The sequence below is a fragment of the Quercus suber genome, unplaced genomic scaffold, assembly GCF_002906115.3.
Source record: "Quercus suber isolate HL8 unplaced genomic scaffold, Cork oak 2.0 scaffold_307, whole genome shotgun sequence".
NCBI lineage: Eukaryota > Viridiplantae > Streptophyta > Magnoliopsida > Fagales > Fagaceae > Quercus > Quercus suber.
Genome location: NW_027069763.1, coordinates 697,778 through 715,105, shown reverse-complemented (window position 1 = coordinate 715,105; position 17,328 = coordinate 697,778). Strand labels below are relative to the sequence as shown.

The 17,328-nt window shown below is 36.6% G+C and overlaps 1 long non-coding RNA gene across 1 annotated transcript; it reads left to right on the top strand.

Moving 5' to 3' along the window:
* Nucleotides 1-5,350: 5,350 nt before the first annotated feature.
* Nucleotides 5,351-8,871, top strand: LOC136071381 (uncharacterized). The gene is made up of 3 exons (XR_010632676.1): nucleotides 5,351-5,512; nucleotides 5,790-5,840; nucleotides 5,930-8,871. It is a non-coding gene; the product is annotated as an uncharacterized LOC136071381 (long non-coding RNA).
* The last annotated feature ends 8,457 nt before the right edge of the window (nucleotides 8,872-17,328 follow it).

Here is a 17,328-nt window from a genome sequence, read left to right as displayed (position 1 = left end):
TGAAGTCCTCGGACCAGATAATTTGGGTTAGTTAACACTCGTTTACAAGTCTCCTAATTGTTTAAACTTAAGTCCAATCATGCCTGAAGTCCTCGGACCAGATGATTTGGGTTAGTTAACACTCGTTTACAAGTCTCCTAAGTGTTTAAACTTAAGTCCAATCATGCCTGAAGTCCTCGGACCAGATGATTTGGGTTAGTTAACACTCGTTTACAAGTCTCCTAAGTGTTTGAACTTAAATCTACTTATGCCTGAAGTCCTCGGACTAAATGATATGGGTTAGTTAACGCTGTCTTGTAGTCATTATCAAAGTTTAAATTTAACAAGTCATACCTAAATAACTTCGTCTTGTAGTTCTAGATATTGGAATAATCCTAAAATCAATACTTAGTAATACTCCTGGTGGATATCCAAGAAAACTCGTAATATCTTCACATCATTCATTGCATTCTATGTTTGTTAATAATTCTTGTATGACCTACTTCTTCCAGTATTTGAATGAGGTGTTTACATCACTGGCCTGATATTATTGTTAAGTCTGCCTGTATTATTGTAGTTACAAGTTATAGTTATTCACAATAGTAAATTTCATAACATGTACGATGAAGCCAGAAAATAGAAGAATAATTTCATTTATTAAAAAGAAAGTACATTGCAATCCCTTAAAAAAAAAAAAAAACTAACTAATACAAGTACGAAATAGAAATTCCTAGATATTGGTCAACAGTATGGCTCGGCTGGGTAGCAGCATCTGTGGTCTGATCCTCAGCCTGCTTGCCTTGGTCTCCAGTTTGACTAGGCTCTTTGGGTGCTTCAGTAGGATTAGGAAGGGTCTGGTCGACTACAGGCTGCTCCGAAGCTTCTGTTAGTTCACAAATGTCTGAGTGGTAGAAAATGCTTTTAGGCTGCCTCAAGTCAGCCTCTAGAGGGACCCCAGCGGCTTCGAGGGCTTTATCCCAAGTTATATCACAATATTCCCTACAAACCTTCGCGAACTCCTCAGTGAGTCTAAATTGGGTCTCCTCCACCCCAAGAGTATATGCTGCCTATCTCTCAGCCTCCACTGCCTCTTTGGCCAGCTGATAAGCTTTCTTGGCCAACTGAGCAGCTTCCTTGGCTTTCTTTAGTTCAGCACGAAAACCTTTGACTGACTCTCTCTCTCTCTGTCTCCAGATTGATCTCGGTCATATGCAACTGCTTGTGTTGGTCTTCGGCCTACTTTTCAGCGGTCTTCAGGCCAGCATCAAGATTGTCCCTTTGGCTTATCATATCTCTCAGCTGCTCGGATAGCCGAGAATAATCTTCATTCAGACTACCCAGAGATTTTTCAACCTCAGACCGAGTGTGAGCCTCGGCCTTGGCTTCATTGAAGGTTCTTTTATTCCACTCTTCGGTCACGTAAACCTGTTGGGTAATCTATATAATAGAAGAAAAAATTTCAATATAAAGTAAAAAAAATTAATTATTTAATTAATTAATCAATATTTTAATTGAAAAAATGGATTAGTTCACTTACCATGGCCAAATCCCTTTTGAGGGATAAGAAGAGTTCATACTGGCTGAAGCGCCTGTAGGACTCCATATCCTTTGGAAGGAGAAGTGGCTGCTCCAGGGCTTCAGCAACTAAACCTGCCCTCCCCCCGTGGTAATTCCTGAGGGAGGTATCCTAGGGGATGGGAGCACCGTCCAGCTCCAATTTAGGGGACTAGGTGCGCGGCCCTCGGCGCACCTCAGTGGCAAGAGCTTCGTCTCGGCTCTTAGTTGACGAAGCCCTTCTGCTCTGCTGGCCCTTTTCTACTTACTGTTGCTTAGCCTCTTTTGAAGGCACCACCTCCCTTTCTTTATTAATCGTAATGGGTCTCTTCTTCTTCATATCTGGCAATGGTTTTAAGTCGAGATTCGAAGGAATTTGAGGAGGTAGTGGAGGAAGACTAATGACTGGTTGAGACGTACCAGTCTCCTTGGGCCCAACTTTTTTGCCCCTATTCTTCATCAAATCCTTCAAGCTCGCCATGTCGTCTTCTTCATCCGAAGAGTCTTCTGGAAGAGTTATAATCAAGATAAGAGGGCGGACACTAGATTGCCTATCAACTTCCCCCTTGGCGTTCGAAACGTGTATCACTCGAACCTCTTCTGAGGCCTCTCCGAAGGTAAATTTATCAATTTGCTCTTCGAGTGATGAAGTCGAAGAAGTAACACCCTCGCCTTTTGCTGTTGGTTCGAGGGGAATCTGTTGAATCGACTGGACGAGTAGCGGTACACCTTGTGGATTTGGATGTGGCATGGGGGGGAAGATCGAACGGAGCCAAAAAATCTTTCCGAGCAACGTCGATGCGGTTAATGCGATAATCTCCTTGTCTTATCGCGTTGCCGACCAGCTGAAAATTGGACGGTTTGGGCGTGTAACCAAGAATGAGGGGAACTTACTGGAGTTGCCCGTCTTCACTTACAAAAATTTCCAATCGTAGTAGATAGTTGAGCGCGACGGTATTTGTGAGACTCAGCCGAGGGGGTCTTTATTTGTCAACATCACAACAGAACTTAGTCAGAAACTTGAAAATAATAACACAAAGAGAGGACAAAATTGTTAAAAAAAAAAAAGGTCAATCCTAAATCTACTGTTAGCAAACCTAAATCTAAGATGCCCCCACCTGGCTCTCTTGGTTGGGTTGGGCAGTGAAGACCATCATGCCACGCACCCGAAACGATCAAATAATTGTCTTTCATACCTTTGTTAGATTTGGGAAGGCAGGAGACGAGCCTAACAATGTTAGATCGGGATTTAAGATAATATCCCGCTACTTTCTGACTGTGACACTTGTACATATGTACCACGTTCAGCCAGGTGAGTCCCAATCCTAGATGACGGTTCAAATCGTCAATTGCTCCTAAGATCCTAAAGACGTTAGGCGCGCATTGTTCAAGACTAAGCCTATGGTTTCGAAGGTAATTAGTGGTGATGGGGCCCATAGGGATAGTCATTCCTCATTTCAGGAAGGCGATGATGGAGATTATAACTTCACTCGCCTTTCGATCTGTTAGTATTTTTCTGGAGGGCAATATCTCAAACCCACATCTTGAGGTATGTGGTATGTGGCCTTAAATTCCTCCATCTGGGTGGGGCTGTCCACCAGATATTGAAATCTACCCATCTCAGATAAACTAGAAAGAGGAGACTCTAAATGTAGTGACTGGGGATTGACTACTTGAAGGCTGAGGAAGCTAGCCGAGGAGAAGATGAAAGGTTTGAGTAAATGAGAACTTACACAAACTAGATCGGGGAATGATCTTTAAACTTGTAGAGATTCTTGCAAATTTTGGATTTGATGATTGAGGAGCTCGATGGATTTGAATGCTTTAGTTCGCTGAAAAGTCTGAGAATCTGTAAAGTAAAGGAGGAAAAGCCTCTTCTGGGGCTTTATATAGAGACAAACGAAGGGGTAGGAGTCATTCTGCCCAAATTCCGAGGAAGAACCACGTCCGTTGAATTAGTAGGCCACCATTGGATAACAAAGACAAAATGCCGCCTGGAGTAATTAATAGCGCTTTGGGAATATTGAAACGGCAGCAGCAGTTATGAAGCGCCTAAATTTATGCTCCTACACGTGTGAACTCAGATATTTTTGTACTTTTGACTTTTATTCCGTAACAAATCAAAATCTTTTTTTTTTCCTCCTCGGATACGAGGGAAAAATTAAAATTTTGAGGGGCTATTGTGGGGGGTGGAAGCCCAAATTTATGTATTGGGCCTAAGACCCTATTTGAAGGATACTGTGTGTCTGAAGAGGTGAAGGTTATTGAGAAGGAGTCCGTATGAAAGAAAGACACCTGGAAATGAAGAGGGAATAGTCTGAAGAGAGGACCAGTGGTCCGAAGAGGTCATTCTCCTCGGATGCAAAAATTCTTGGTCAAGCAAATATCTGAAGGGTTCGAGTGATCTTCCTAGCGACTTCAGTGATCTGGATAAGCTTTGGGCATACCTGGAGATGAGAAGAATGGAGAAATATCTACAAGGAAAAGTTGCCACCACCACATTAAATGCACTATATCTGCTTTTCTGGCCGCATTAATGTGGAGAAGACCCCTGAACAGTGTCATCTCAGCTATTACCACTCACAGAGAGCTAAAGAGAAGACCTGACGTGACATATACTCAAGTGGACACTTAGATGAAGAACAAGTGGATGATGAAGATGATGAGAGAGGATGCTATATGAAGGAAAAAAGCCTCTGGATAAAAGGGGGAAAAAGAAAAAGGCAGAAAAAGGAAGGCACTAAAGCTCTAAGAATTGTATTCACCTTTCATTCAATAATATTCCTCTTCGGACATCAAATTGAAAAGCCTTGAAGTGTGTTTTTATATCTGTTCCTTCTTTAAAACCATAGTTAACTATTGTTTAGTTCACAATTAGCCTAGCTCTTTCATTCACTCTTTACAAATTTATTGTTCTAGGTTCATTGGGCTTATATCCAAACAATTAGGGCTTGGGCTACAAAAACAGACCCTACAAATTCCATTTTGAATTAGTTTATATTTGAACGAGTGCAATTACGAGAATTGCTAATGTGAGGGATTTAAAGTTTTTCATGAAGAAAAGGATAATCACGTCAAAAGAAGGGACAATGGACGATTTACAAATCCACTCCGTACGTGTTATCACACAATTAAGTTGGACCCATTACTTCTTTTTCATCATTAATGAATTCATTTGTAAGAAAACCCAGCCTTGCCCAATAAAAGCCCAACTAGGTATAACCAATTATATATATATATATATATGTGTGTGTGTGTGTGGGGGGGGGGGGGGGTTGGGTTCAAGTTACACTGGTATAACTCTAAGTAATGTTACACCACTCAATATTTTTTAATTGGATGCGAATATTGACAAATCCACCGTTAGATTACATTATTTTCATATATTCTTCATACTTGCAAAATTTTGAGGTGATCAAAGATTAATAGTCATGTCATCAATCAATTGTTAAAATTCAAATTTTTGTAGTTTAACATAATGCATAAAAGATGAATTTATAGATTAAATGGTAAATAATATCCAATTGATATGAAAATTAGCATGCATGTTAAGAACATATAAATCATATAATTCAACGATTAGATTTTCAAAATATTAATTCAATAACAAGTTATTGGATGGTGTAACATTGCTTAGAGTTACACATTTTTTAAACCATTGGATTTAAGTAGATTCAACTGTTGAAAAAAATACTATAATTATTACAAATATTTTGATTAGAATCTAATTAATTACCCTCATTTATTATCTTCCAAACCTATTTCTAAACCCAAAAAAAAGTTTGAGTTTTGCATCTCTCTCATTTACATTTCTCTCTCTCTCTCTCTCTCTCTCTCTACGTTTCTCTCACTCTTTCTCCTCCACCACCTCCACAGGTTGCCGGTAGGAAAAAAAAAATGGTGTACAAAGATGCTGTTGTTGGCGTACAGCCGTATCCTTAGCCCATCTCAGAGCTGCCTACCACAATTGCTTCAACAGGTTCCAACTTCCAAATCCGAATCCATCCTTCTTCTTTTTTAATTTATTAGGGAAAAAGGGGCTTTTTTATTATTATTTATTCTTCAAAAAAAATATAATGTACAAATGGTATTTAGAGAAGTCCGTGAAGGGTTAATGGAAGAAAGACAAATGTGTTTCTGAGTGGCAAAAATACAGAGCTTGCCTTGCTTTACCTTCCGTCATTTTGCTCCCTTTTCTTCAATTAATTATTTAAAATTTTTTATTCCATTCTTACATAATCGACTATTGTTCACAGGAACATTGGGATGATAAGCAGGGTTGGATCTTTTTTCCTCTCTTCATTGTGGTAAGATTCATAGGGTTGTGTGTTTGAAATCTGAACATTTGGTTAAAATGGTTTTGCACTGGTTTGTGAGTGCTCTATTTCATTTGCAGGCAGCCTTTTGTCGATGTTGTTGTAACCAAGTGTAAGCACTATTTCTGTGAGCATTGCGCATTAAAGGTATCCCTTCTATTTCTATGAGCAAGCACTACTTCAGTCAACTATTTGTGGACTTTTATGATAAAATTTTTTTACATTTAAAGAAGAAAATCAGATCACACATTAAAAAAATTAACCCTTTTAAATTTTAAAAAAGAAGCTGGCAATGGATTAAATTGCAAACTTGCAGTGAATGAAACATGGCAATGGAATAAATCAGATCACACATTTACTGCACATTTACAAGTCCAAGTTGCAAGTTATTCATTGGTTTAGTTTCAGCAATGTTGCAAGCATAGTAAATGACAAGTAGTTTAGCTATAGTTTCTGTATCAATCTTTAGGTCGTATATGCATTGTATTTAATCAGTTAGGCTTTGGCATTTGTCATGTTTTCATTAGTGGATTAGGCCAGTCAATTAGATATTTTGTTAGTAGTCGTTACTCCATTGTTATAGTTCTCTGTTTTAGTTCCTACTTCTTGTACACAAGAGCAGAGTAATTTAATGTTCATTCCCACAATGAGAAAGTTTATCATTTTTCTCACAAGACATATTTTGCCTAGGTCAGGAAGTGGGTTCTTATAATGGTCTTAAGGTTCATGCATGGATCAAACACATAAGGTTGTTATATGGGTGTAAATAACTTGATGATTATGGTTATAAAATTATTTCTTAGTGAAGTCTTTCAAAACATGTGTTTTTTGCATAACAGAATTATTGAAAGTGTAGATTAATAGTTTTGATTTGAATTGATAGGAAACATTTTTTTTTTTTTTATCAAACAGGTCCTCCATATGATTTTCTTATTGATGATTTTTTTTTTTATTCTTTTGATTCCTTTGATATCCATGTATCCATGTTGATCTCTTTGATGATTATGGTTAGTCTTTGATAGAATGATGTATCTTGAATGATTTTTGTATTGGGTATTTAGGAATTTATGTCCTGTTGATTTTACATCTTGTGCTCATTCCTTATGCACTCATTTGTTTGATAAAATGCATCAATGATTACTAGCTTTGCACATTTCTTTTATTTGAATTTGGATCATTGAGTTTTCAAACATTATTTTGTAAAAGCAAAGTAATATTGTTATTTGAAGAAAGTCGAAATATACCTAAACTTTAAGCAGTAGTATTTTCATTGGATCTTGTGAATACCTATATTGAGTATATTTGCAATGAGTGAATAATTTAGTTTCAAAATTTTTATATTTATTGTCTAATTGCTTCGTATTTGTTTTTGTAAAATTCTTGCATTTATTTTTGCCTTTGGAAGTACAAAATATGTGATTGTAAATCTTTGGGTCCAAGTTGTAGTAATGTGTGTCAAGTTGCAAAAAACAAACAAAAATGTGCTTTTCAATTGTTAACAAAAAAAGAGCTTGATATGGTTTCTTATTTTGGTGTACTGGGACGAAGTGGCCAAGTTTAAGCTACTTTTGCAATTTGTTGATGTGCAATCTTATAACATTGGTAGAAGGGAATGGAGTTTTTTGAATGCCAAATGATGAGAGTTACTTTTTGCGCTGCATAGTTGTCCAAGGTTGTTGGTTTCCAATGGTTGATTTGTTCACTTGTCTAAGATCATTTGTGACCTTAAGAAGTAAATGATTATACATGTAAATCTTTGATTGTAATATTATTCTAGAGAAATCTAATTGAATTATAGTAAGCAATTGTTTTCTATAAGAATGATGTGTTTTTTTTTTCTCTCAATTGTTGCTCCCTTTGTCTCTGTTAACTATTTGCCCCAATAAATAATTGGTCTTGGCCAAGTAATTCCTTAGTCATTGTTTTGTTAAGCGATCTTGGTTTTCTTTATACTTTTTGAAGAAGTAATAAAAGTTGGGAGATTTCTTTGTACATGGTTTATGAGAAATATGATATGAAAGTTTGCAACAATTGTAAAATTAACAAGCAATCATGCAACTTACTTGAATTACTAGCTAGTTCTAACACTAAAAGGAGCTGGTTTTAACACAAAAGAAATTAGGATTGCAACACAAAAGGTTTTATACCAGCAATTACAACATTTAAATTTGAAAAAACAAGGAATCACAACCATTAAAATGAAGGAAAGAAAATTGCTAAGAACTGACACAGTAGGACTTGAAAGCAAGAGACTCAATAAACACGACTGGTTAAATTGACCTAATTGAATTAGAAAACGACTCCACCTACATGATAGACATCACACTAAATGGACTTCCATAACTCTTAGAAATGGTTCATAACATGCAACAATAGAACAACTATGTAACACCAAAATGATAACAAGGGTCTATACAAAAGGAGCTCAAATCTTGTGTTTTAAATGGTTCACAGAAGTTAATAAACTAATCAAACATTATTTATTCCACGTGGCTGAATATAAATCAACATTACAAGCAAAATCTGAAATGTTGCATATTAAACCCGATCTATGAGAATCTACCCAACACTGTAAGATAGCTAAAGCTTATTAAACCCGATCTAAACTAATATTGAAATACATGGGACTTAAACTTCATCTTCATCTCCTTATCAAAGTGGACGTGTTTAACTTGATCCCTATCAATATGTCTCTCCAAAAATGTTGCATAATTTGGTCTTGCATGCTTGCCGTGATAAACATGTAACAAATCTGATAGATTACATATACAAGAGCATCATTGTTTCTTTCTTCTTCAGCAAACCCAACAGAATAGAAGCATCGCATGCCTACACTACCAAAAAAAAATTTATTATTACAAAGAATGAACCAAAATCTGAAAATTCCAAGTAAGTTTGCAAAATTTAGTTGCATCTAAAAGAAAAAAATCTTTTAATTGTGGAGATGAAAACGAGCAATTCTTCCATGAAAAATAATTAATGGCAGAAAATAAAGGTTTAACATTTTAATTTATACTATGCGAACATCCTAAAATTGTTTCAACATGCATTTTTCAAACACCATTTATGCAAAATTATCAAACACATGTAAATAATAATTTTTTTTTATAAAAAAAGATATTCTCTCACATAAACTTCATTCATGCCTGTTAGGTTTTAAAGATTTAGGATTTTATGTATTTAGAACTTTAATTTGTATTGTTGGTAAACCATGATCAAAACAGGTTGTTTAGTCTTGTTTAACCTTGCTCAAAGTTGGGTCTTTCATGTAAAGTTGGAATCGAGAGGCTGCAGATGCATTGGTGCATTTCGGCCTGGCTCGATCGATCGAAAGAAAGACTCGATCGATCGAATCTCGGGCAGAATGTTTTTCTGCAGAATATTCCAACTCAGCCCTAACTCATTAAACGTTTTGGGTTTTCTATTTTTACCCTAAGTATATAAAGAAAAACCTTAGCCACGTTTTTAGAGTTGCTCCAGTTGAGTTGTTGCTCATACTTTGCTGTTTTGTGTAAATCTCTTGTGAGATCTAGAGGAGCTTTCCTTTACACAAAGTTTAGGGTTTTCAAGGTAGAGATTACTTCAACATCTTGATGATCAACTCGATTGTTACCATTGAAACTTAAAGATTATCAAGCGTGGGTGCTTGTAGCTGATTGGAGAATCCAAGAAAGAAGGAGTCCGTGGATTCAGAGCTTGCACGTGGTCGGGTCAGTAAGTTCTACTGGTGGGTAGCATTAGGAAGTCAAGCGGGGAGCTTGTAAGCCCTTTTGTATGAACTTCGATTCTTTCGCATGGTGGATCCAGGTTTACCTTGAGGATAGCTAGGTCAAATCCTCCCCAGGTTTTTACCGTGTGGTTTCTTGGATGATCATATCATTGTGTTTTTTATATTTTCGCTGCTTTATACTTTTGATATGATTGTATGTTTGTGATAACCTAGAATTGCTTAAATTGACTAAGTTAATCACTTGGCTAATTAACGAGGTTAAACTGGTTGTTTTAAGGGGTCTAAAACCGTTCAAGTGGTATTAGAGCGGGTAGCTCTCTTGTTAGAGATTTTTTGATCTCGGAGCTGATCTTTGACCCCTGTTGTCATGGAGCATGGACACTCTCTTGTTGTTCCTCCTCACTTTGATAGGAATAACTATGCTTATTGGAAAGTAATGATGAAAGCATTCTTGAAATCTATTGATAAGAGGGTTTGGAATTTCGTTGAATACGGATGGCAGAAGCCCACTACTCCTGTGAGTGAGTGGCAAATTTTTGAAAAAGAAGCAGCACGCTTCAATAGCAAATCTATAAATGCCATCTTCAATGCTGTTTCTATGGAGGAATTTAAGAGAATCTCTAATGTTGAGGATGCTCACACTGCTTGGAAAATCCTCCAAACTGTGCATGAAGGCACAAAGGCAGTAAAGATTAATAAATTGCAGCAATTGACTTCTAGATTTGAAAGCATTAGAATGTCTGATGATGAATCTTTTGATAAATTCTATGCTAAATTAAATGATATTGTTAATTTCTGCTTTTAATTTGGGTGAAATCTATGATCAACCTAAAATTGTTAGGAAGATACTTAGATCTTTAACTGAAGGCTTTAGACCCAAAGTGACTGCCATTACTGAGAGCAAGGATGTGGACACCATCCCTGTTGATGAGCTTGTAGGATCTCTTCAGTCCTATGAGTCTGACCTACCCAAAGTGAACAAATCCAAATCAATGGCTCTTAAGTCAGTTGATGATGTTGATGTTGGTGGATTTGATGATGAGCTCTTTGCTATAGAGATTGCTTACCTTGCCAAGAACTTTAGAAACTTTCTTAGGAATAACAATAGAAAGGCAAGAGGTACAAACACTGTTGAACCTAGAAACTTTAGGAAGAATGATCCCACTAAGGTTAATAATTTTGAAAAACCTAGAGAAAAAGTTGGTCAATCTTCAAACAATCCTTTGGGTGCTCAGTGTTTTGGCTGTCAAGGATATGATCATGTGAAATTTGAATGTCCTACATTTTTGAGATCTAAGGGTAAAGCTATGGCTGTAACCCTTAGTGATAATGAGGTTTCTGATGATGAGTCTGGATGTGACGGGGATGGAAATTTCATTGCTTTTACTACTACTGCTGTAGTAAATGAAAGTATATCTGTTGAAGAGAACCCTTCTGATAGGGAACTCTCTGAGGATGCAGATCTTCAAGAGGCCTACAATAAACTTTGCAAAATTGCTGCAAAGGATGCTATGAATGTTGAACTTGGCCTGAAGAAAATTGAATCTCTTGAGCTTGAAAAGAAGAATTTGCTTGTTAATTTGTTTGATGCTAATGATCTTTTGAACAATGTTAAATCTGAGAACATGCTCTTGCTTGATAAAGTTAAAATTTTGGAATATGATTTATCTGTTGGTAGATCTGCTAGTGCTAAACTTGATCACATGTTAAATGTTCAAAAGTATCCTTCTGATAAATCTGGTTTAGGATATGTTGAAAGCATCTTTGATTCTGCACCACATTCCACAAACTTTGTTCTTCCATCTTCTTCTGAACCTTCTGCGAGTGAGATTGTGAGTGAAACTGTTAAGTCCCCTATGAGTGAGGTAGTTAAACCCATAGAAGTTTTACCATCTAGGAAGATTAGGGTTGATCTAGGAGAGTCTAAACCTAAGGATTCTACCATTTCTAAGGACAAGATACATGGTAAACCTGCTTGGGTTTGTCACTATTGTGGAAAGTCTGGACACATTCGTCCTAAATGTTACAAGTTTCAAGCTGCTAAGAGAGCAAACAAATCAAAGGTACCTGTGCCTCACGCACAAGATCCTATGGCACTCATTGGTGAATTGGTAAAGGCATTAAACCTTTATTCTAATCCTGGAGTTGGAAATCACTTGAGTGTGAATAAGAACTCCAATACTCATGGTGCATCTAAAAGGTTTTGGATGCAAAAGACTCGATTCAATTGAGTCTTTCTGACATGGTTCTTGTGCTTCATTACTCATTCCTTTGTGACCATTGTTATTTGGTTTTTGTGTTTTTTTTTTTGTTCTAGGACTTGCATTGCATTACATTCATGCATTTCATTCTAGGATTTATTTGTTTTCTCTTTTAATTTAACCAAAAAAAAAAGGAGAAAAGCAAAATATGTTATGGCACTATGTTTCTTGGTTTTTGAAAACAAGGTTGGTCAATTTATTTACACATAACATGTCGTATATACCTTGTTTAGCGTTGATGAGCTTATTTATTGCACTTGACTAGTTGAAACTTTGTAGTGCATGTTGTGTGGGAAAGATGTTTATGGTTTTTGATCATTTTGTCTTGATCTTAAAGTCACATATTATTTGACTGTTGGACTTGATCCTTTTGATAAAGGCATAAATAACCATCTCACCACTGTTCACTAGCCAATCATGAACACCTTAGTGCATATCATAAGATTCTGTGCTCGAGAAAGTGTAGCACATGCACAAAAAGAACATAAGGTGATGCCTCGGCTTAATTGCTTAATGCTTAAAATTGGTGTGTACTATTAGGCTTGATGCCATCTCACATAATTAAAATTGGTGTGTATTATTAGGTTTGATGCCATCTCACATAATTATGAGGCAAAAATTCAAAAAACTTACATTATTACAAGCTTATGTTCTAGGAGATGTGGGAGTTATAAGATGTAACTCTTTAGGTGATAGTCTCTTTTAAATTCTGTGTGATGAATTTTGTAGACTTTGTGATTGATTTCTATTCACATATTACCTCACATGTATCTCAAGCTTTTGCTAGTTTGCACACACTACATAAGTTACTCTTTGCTAAACACTGTACATGTTATTGTGTGTATTTTTGGTCTGACCAACCAAGTTTGAAAAATACCTTGAGTATTATGTAAAATATTTTTTTGCTTGTGAATTTAAAGGAAGAACTGACTGAAACTTTCCTTGGAGAATCTGGGATTACAAATTTGGGTTTTTGAAAAAGCATTCCATTTCATCTCATACTCATGCATTGTGTTTCATTGATTTTAATGCTTTGAGGAGTTATTTTCAAAAATTGGTTTGAGTTTTTTAAAACTGGAATTTTTCTCAAAATACTGTGATCCGCTGCCTGTTTCAATCGATCCATTCTGTTTTTCGATCGATCGAAAATATTTAAAATTCTTTTTAAAACTTTCGAAGTGATTCGATTGATCGAATGTAATTTTTGATCAATCAAAAGTCGTGAATCAAGTTTTTTTAACAGTACTCTTTGACTGATTCATCCTCTTTTCAAAAGTTTTTTCAAACCTCATTTTCTCTCTCCGACTAGGCAACGATCTACAGTGAATTTTTTGTCATTTTTCTCCAAAATTTTTGCAAGATTTCTCTTTCCTCAAGCCAGTAAATCTCTTTTGCCCCTCATTTTTGAGTTTATTTGCATTTTTCATGCATTTTACCTCATATTTTCGGACCTCTCTCTTTTTGGGATTTTTGATGTTTCAAGCCCAATTTTGTGAAATTGATCAATGGGTTTTTATGGGGACAAGTTATAAACATGTTCTTGATAGTTTAATTTGATCAATTTTGGGTTTTGTGGAGAATTGAATATTCTAGGGTTTATAATTGTTCCGAATTGGGGATTTTGTTCAATTAGGTTGTAATTGATGAAATTAGCTTGTTGATTGGATATAATTAGGTATTATAATCTATGTTTTGTGTTTTGTAATGCTTAATTCATCAATGTGCTTCAAAATTTTACAAGTGGTTTTCAAATTTTTTGGGGTTTTTGGCTAGAAACTCTATGCACGAGCCAATTTTGTGCAATTGAACTTAAAATTGAACCTTGTTTACTGCATTAGTACATGCATTATGGCATTTTAACTGTTCATGCATCATATAGTTTTTTCTATATTTTTTTGGTACTAACTTGCAGTTTGCCCTTGGTTTTTATTTGTTTCTCTTTTGGTTTTCTCTTGTGTCTCTGTCCTTTCCTTAGCATCATGCCTAGGAAAACTAGGGCTCGTAGGTCTGTCCCTTCACCTACTCCTTCCCTTCCATCCTTTGATCGTGACAAATTTCCAGGTGAGAAAAACCAGGAGATCTTTGAGAAGTTGAACCTTAAGCATAAGATTTGGTCTGAGCGGTCTGTCATTCTAGATGAGTTGGATCCTGCCATTAGGGCAAACTTAGAGCGTAGGGGCTGGCTACTCTTGGTGGATATTTCTGATCCTCCTCCACCTGCTACCTTGATTCGAGAGTTCTACTCGAACATCTCGATCCGCGTCTATGATTCCAACACTTTAGTCAAGAGTTGGATACGAGGCGTAGAGTACACCATTACTCCTACAGTAGTGGCTGATGCTCTATGGGTACCTTTGGTCTAGCACCCTGTCTACCCTTATGATGAGTCTCCAATTTTGAGTGATGTCATGTCTTACATCACTGAGTCATCTATCTAGTGGGGTTCTGATCCTAGGATCACCACTGCTGAGCTTTCTGAGCTACACTATCTTTTCTTTAGGATAGCGTGTCACTGCTTTTGGCCCATTTCTCATATGCACACCATTCCTTTCGAGAGGTGTGTATTTTTGTACGCTCTAGTTACTGATGCTCCTATCAGTTTTCCCCATTTGTTCCTTCGTTCTTTGAACGAAGTGTATAGAAGTTCATCTTCTTCTCATGCCCTTGTTCATCCTATTTTTATCCATAGGATTCTTCTTTATCTTGATCTTAGTGGTTTCCCTTCCTCTGAGCCTGTGTATGTCATTGGTCCTATAGGTGCGTCTTTTCTTAGACAGAGGGCTACTCACCTTAGAGCTGGCTCTAAACACCCTAGGTCTACACCTTCTGGGTTCGCACCTCCTCCCTCTTCTTCTACAGGTCCTTCTGGTAAGGATGTTCCTGATCCTGATGATGCTGCTGCTGTACCTCCACCTCCATCGGATGACTTTGATATCCGTCATACTTTGGAGACTGTCATGACCGTTCAGGCGGCTCATAATCAGATTTTGGTGGACGTGCTTGACGAGATCCATGCATTGCGAGCTGATCTGGCACATCTTCGTTCGCCCTTACCACCTCCTTTTGATGATGGATTGTGATTGCCCTTTGGCATTCCATCACAAAAAGGGAGAGTATAGTTTGTAGAGGAGTTTTGTAGTTAGGGAGAGTTTTTGTTGTTTTGAGGAGCTAGTGGAGCTGTTAGATTGTATTTAGGCGCTTCACCTTGTATATCATTTTTTGGGGGGTATTCATGTTAGGGGGAGTAATATTGATTGATATACATGTTTTTTTTTTTTTTTTTTTTATTTCTTGTTACTTTGGATTCACTGTTTATTGATTTATATTCTATGAGTTATTCATTTGATATATGTCTTTATTGTGTGTTGTGTGAATCATACAAGAATGTTATACCTGTTTATATACTATTTTCTGTCACACATGCGTTTATGCGTTTGTTGAGTATTTCAGGAATGAACAGGTTGATTCAATTAAGCTGCTGTCTACACTTGCAACTGATGGATAGTAGTTAGGATTGAATTTTGGTTTTATGAGCATTATTTTTGTAAAGGGCTTTTTAATTGTAAACTTTGAATTTAGTGTTTGTGTTTTGTCACGGATTGCCAAAGGGGGAGTTTGTTAGGTTCTAAAGATATAGGATTTTATGTATTTAGAACTATAATTTGTATTGTTGGTAAACCATAATCAAAACAGGTTGTTTAGTCTTGTTTAACCTTGCTCAAAGTTGGGTCTTTCATGTAAAGTTGGAATCGAGAGGCTGCAGATGCATTGGTGCATTTCGGCCTGGCTCGATCGATCGAAAGAAAGACTCGATCGATCGAATCTTGAGCAGAATGTTTTTCTGCAGAATATTCCAGCTCAACCCTAACTCATTAAATGTTTTGGGTTTTCTGTTTTTACCCTAGGTATATAAAGAAAAACCCTAGCCACGTTTTTAGAGTTGCTCCAATTGAGTTGTTGCTCATACTTTGCTATTTTGTGTAAATCTCTTGTGAGATCTAGAGGAGTTTTCCTTTACACAAAGTTTATGGTTTTCAAGGTAGAGATTACTTCAACATCTTGATGATCAACTCAGTTGCTTCCATTGAAGTTTAAAGATTATCAAGCGTGGGTGCTTGTAGCTGATTGGAGAATCCAAGAAAGAAGGAGTCCGTAAATTTGGAGCTTGCACGTGGCCGTGTCAGTAAGTTCTACTGGTGGGTAGCATTAGGAAGTCAAGCGGGGAGCTTGTAAGTCCTTTTGTATGAACTTCGATTCTTTCGCATAGTGGATTTAGGTTTACCTTGAGGATAGCTAGGTCAAATCCTCCCAGGTTTTTACCGTGTGGTTTCTTGGGTGATCATATCATTGTGTCTTTTATATTTCCGCTGCTTTATACTTTTGATATGATTGTATGTTTGTGATAACCTAGAATTGCTTAAATTGACTAAGTTAATCCTTAGCTAATTAACTAGGTTAAACTGGTTGTTTTAAGGAGTCTAAAACTGTTCAATGCCAAAGCTTGATATAGTATATTTCCTTTTTCCCCTTCTAAACCCCCTTGCCTAGAATCTCCACACAACTAAACATTACTACCACAAATGACATCACAACACCCATCCATGAAAATTGCCAAGCAAATAAGTATTTTCACAAAAAATGTTTGAAAACTCAACAATCCAAATTCAAATAAAACAAATGTGCAAAGCTAGTAATCATTGCTGCATTTTATCAAATAGATGGAGTGCATAAGAAATGCACACAAGTTGAAAAATCAATGGGACATAAATTCCTAAATACCCCTTACAAAAATCGTTCAAGATACATCATTCCATCAAAGACTAACCATAATCATCAAAGAGATCAACATGGATATCAAAGGAATCAAAAGGAAAAAAAAAATCATATTGCAGAAAATTTCAGGGGCTAAAAAAATCTGGAAATTTCAAGAAATCAATCTGATTCAGTGACCCATTTTTTTCATCACTCAATCTCCGTCACTTAATTTCCATCACTCATCACTCATCACTCTAAAATACCAAGGCTGTTTGGTACCATCACTCAATATTTTTTACACTGTTTGTAGGCCTTATACCTGTCACTGGTGCATTTTTTTTTTTCAGTACCCACAAACCCGAACCAATGAAAGAAGAAAGGAAAAAAAAAAAAAAAAGAAGTTCAGATCACCCGAACCCAGTGAAAGAAGAAAGGAAAAAAAGAAAAAAGAAAAAAAAAGAAACTCAAATCACTGAACCCAGTGAAAGAAGAAGAAGAAAAAAAAAAGGGAAGAACACTGGGGAGACCGAACCTAGGAGAAGGAAAAAAAAAAGGAAGAACAGGGGAGACCGAACGAGACCGAACCTAGGAGAAGAAAGGAGAAAAAAAGAAGAAGGAAGAACATGGAGAGATCGAACCCAGGAGAAGAAAGGAAAAAAAAGAAAAAGAAAAAGGAAGAGTTGTTTTGGTCAAAAGGTGCGGCTGAGTTATGATTAGTGGGTCCCTTATGTGT